This window comes from Triticum aestivum, chromosome 7B, assembly GCF_018294505.1.
Source record: "Triticum aestivum cultivar Chinese Spring chromosome 7B, IWGSC CS RefSeq v2.1, whole genome shotgun sequence".
Classification (NCBI taxonomy): domain Eukaryota; kingdom Viridiplantae; phylum Streptophyta; class Magnoliopsida; order Poales; family Poaceae; genus Triticum; species Triticum aestivum.
The window spans coordinates 617881987-617886035 of NC_057813.1; positions in this window are offsets into that span (position 1 = coordinate 617881987).

Here is a 4049-nt window from a genome sequence, read left to right on the forward strand (position 1 = left end):
TTGACTATTAGGATTAGTTTTAATTAATTTTAGTTAAGCTAATCACACTGACATGTGGGTCCCAGTGTCAGGTTTGACCTGGAGGCGCCCAGTTGACCTGCTGACGTCATGATGACGTCAGGCTGGCGCATTAATTCAATTACTGGATTTATTAATATCCAGGAAATTCCAGAAAATGCCTAAAACTTCTAAAAATCATAGAAAATTAACCGTAACTCCAAATTAAATAATTTATATATGAAAAATTATCAGAAAAATTCAAGGAATCCATCTATACCATTTTCATGCATGTTTTTTAGAACAACTTATAGATGCTGTTTAGCACAAATCATATAAATGGCATTTGAATAATCACATATGGAGTTTGAATTTGAATTTTATATTCAAACCAACTTCATTTAATCTGTTGCTAGTTGCATTAGCCCAAAACACATTCATTTTGCCATGTCATGATCATGCATCATATTGTGCATCGCATTGATTGTGTTCCTTTCTGTGTTGCCGGTATTTGTCCCCTCTCGATAGACGTGATACCGATGATGTGATCGTTGACACTGATGAAGACTCAATGTTATCTTCAGAAGTGCCAGGCAAGCAAAACCCCCTTGTTCATTCCGATACAATCCCACTCTCTCGCTCCTGCTCTCTTTTACTGCATTAGGACAACACCGATTCAACTGTTACATGCTGCGGTAGTTGAACCCCTTTGTCCTTTGCATGACCTGTCATTGCCACAGTAAATAGATGAAACCCACTAGCATGAGTAGGAGTTGTTTGAGCCCTGATGTGCCTACTCATTCATGTTTGTTTGTCATGCCTGCTATTGCTTAGAGTTGAGTCAGGTCTGATTCATCGGGGATGAATCAGAGGCGTGTGAACCTGTCCTACTGTGTGTGAGCTAAGTGTGTGAACACGATTTGGTAAAGGTAGCGGTGAGAGGCCATGTAGGAGTACATGGTGGGTTGTCTCATTGCAGCCGTCCTCAGGAACTGAGTTCTGTGTTTGTGATCCATGATTCAGCTACTACCACGCATTGGGCCCGAAACCAATGGACCCTCTCGGCTTCTTAATCACCCTTGTCCTCTGTCCAGGAGTTGCAAGTAGTTTCTGGTGTTTGTAGTATGCTGGAGGCCGTGGGCAGCGCTGACCGTAGGGGTGGGCTGTGATGCGGTAGGCACGTGGCACGGTGTACCGGGCGCCCGTTTGGTGTCTCGGGAACCCTGTTCACATCGTTTGGGGCTGTGAGCGAAACTCCGGCCGGATCTCCTCATGGATGGAACCCGAATAGGCGATAAACCTGGACTAGAGACTTGAGTGATTAGGTAGGTCGTGGCCGACACCCACGTTGGGCTTCCGCTTGAAGGTTGCCGAGTACATGTCGTGTAAACGGCGGTAAGTGGTGAGAGCGTGTGTGAAGAAGTACACCCCTGCAGGGTTAACCTAATCTATTCGAATAGCCGTGTCCGCGGAAAAGGACTTCTGGGTTGCTTATATCAGTTCATAGACAAGTGAAAGTGGATACTCTAAAATACGCAAGATAAGCGTGAGTGCTATGGATGGCGTTCTCGTAGGGAGACGGGAGCGGATCCATAGTGGTGTATTGATATGGTGAATATGTGGACTCGTGTGCGCCACCTCAAAAAAGTTACTCGCAGTCGTAGTTCAGGATAGCCACCGAGTCAAAGCTGGCTTGCTGCAGTTAAACCCCACCATCCCTTTGTTGATAATGATGCATATGTAGATAGTTCTGATGTAAGTCTTGCTGGGTACATTTGTACTCACGTTTGCCTATTTTATGTTTTTGCAGAGAGACTTCAGTCTCACTAGTATTTCCGCGTGGTCTTCGACGTTTAGCTTGTTACCTCAGCTACGATCTTGTGCCTCGGCAGGATTTGGTAGATAGTCAGGCTTCTCAGCCTTTTTCATTTATAGATGTCTGTACTCAGACATGATAGCTTCCGCTTGTGCTTTGACTTGTATGCTCTGAGTGTTGGGTCATGAGACCCATGTTTGTAATATCTCGCTCCTCGGAGCCTATTGAATAAACTACTTGAGTCGTAGAGTCATTTTGTGATGCCATGTTGTATTGCACATATCGAGCATATTGTGTGTATGTTATTGAAATGCTTGGTATGTGTGGGATCTGACCATCTAGTTGTTTATCTTTAGTAGCCTCTCTTACCGGGAAATGTCTCCTAGTGTTTCCACTGAGCCATGGTAGCTTGCTACTGCTCCGGAACACTTAGGCTGGCCGGCATGTGTCCTTCTTCGTTCCTGTGTCTGTCCCTTCGGGGAAATGTCACGCGATGAATACCGGAGTCCTGTTAGCCCGCTACAGCCCGGTTCACCGGAGTCCTGCTAGCCCAGTGCTACAGCCTGGATTCACTCGCTGATGACCGACACGTTCGATGCTGGGTCATGGATGCCTGTCCCTGTAAGTCTGTGCCACTTTGGGTTTACGACTAGCCATGTCAGCCCGGGCTCCTTATCATATGGATGCTAGCGACACTGTCATATACGTGTGCCAAAAGGCGCAAACGGTCCCGGGCAAAGGTAAGGCGACACCCGTGGGAATACCGTGCGTGAGGCCGCAAAGTGATATGAGGTGTTACATGCTAGATCGATGTGGCATTGAGTCGGGGTCCTGACAGCGTTGGTATCAGAGCTTGACTGCCTGTAGGATTACCAAGCCAAACTGGTCGAAGTTGAGTCTAGAAATTCTTTAGTTATATAAGGGAATTGATTGTGGGATGGAACGTAAGGCTCTTTTTACTCCTTATACCTCATGCCTTCTGATCTGAGTCATCTTATCTTTCCTGCGGGGATTAAGAACTAGGCTATCTCTTCTTTCTATTAGGATCACGTGTTACTAATCAGTAGACTTATAAGATTGTTGGATTTAAGTCTCAGTTCAGTTCCTACTACTTCCGTATGTTAATTGTTGATCTCGGAACCTTGATATTGTGCTTCTGAGTGGTTATGCCACCATTTTTGTGATTGTCTCAAATCTTTTTGAGCAATTATAGCCGTTATGCTGTCCGAGTCATCCCAGGTTTCTAAATAGTCCGATGCATTTGCAAATCCCTTCCTTCTGTTTCCGATGTTCCCATGGGCCAGATTAACCACACTAATCGGTGTGTTGAGGTAATTATTGCCTCGACATATATGTTGGAATTATTATTATGACCCTAAGTGCTTAGGGGATCATCTAGTGGTCTAGCCATGATTTGTGTCCTAGTGTGAAGATTCTGGCCTTTATTCTCGGAAGCATCCCGTGATGCTACTTAGTAGTAGGTATTCTACTCCTGGGTTCTGAACCCGAGATTCACTCTACCTACTTCATGTTGATAGTAATTGCTAGTGCCTTTAGGATATTAGTAACCTTTGCGATAGTCCTTGAAGTCCGTGGTATCTTCTTCTTCCAAATACCATGAACTACTTATGGCAGATGTTTATTGGATCAAAAAAAATCACAATTAGAGTACTCTTGAGGAGTTCTCCATTCATAAATCGTGACTCTGCCAGTTCTACCTTTCTGCATGGGTTATCCGGAAGAAATATGTTGAACTTGGTTCGACATACTAATCTATGCATCCACAACTCAGAAAGTTATATGTTCCTTTGAGTTGTTCTCTTTAGTTGCATTCTGACCCTCGTCTATCAATTGATAGTCAAGAGTATGCGTGCGTTCGTTCATCGATGCCTATGACTCTTGTGGTCTGTCAAGCCATTCTATTCCGGAATGACTAGGAGAAACAAACTCCAGTACCTCTTCCATATCTAGGATTGGGTCAAAGTAGTTGTATTCCGCAGATCAAATGCCAATCCAGCTTTTGGTTTTGCTCTACCTTGGAGTATTACATATTTTATATCGAGATTGTTATAGGAATTGCACACCATCCCATGAACTCTTGGTACAGTGATACTTCTTGCCATCACTGTTCATTCCTCGGCCCTCGTGTTGATGCAACCGGAATACCGACAAATGAATTGTGATGTGTGAAATCAATACTGCTAGCAACTCTGTTGCTTGGTAGTTAAAGGATAAT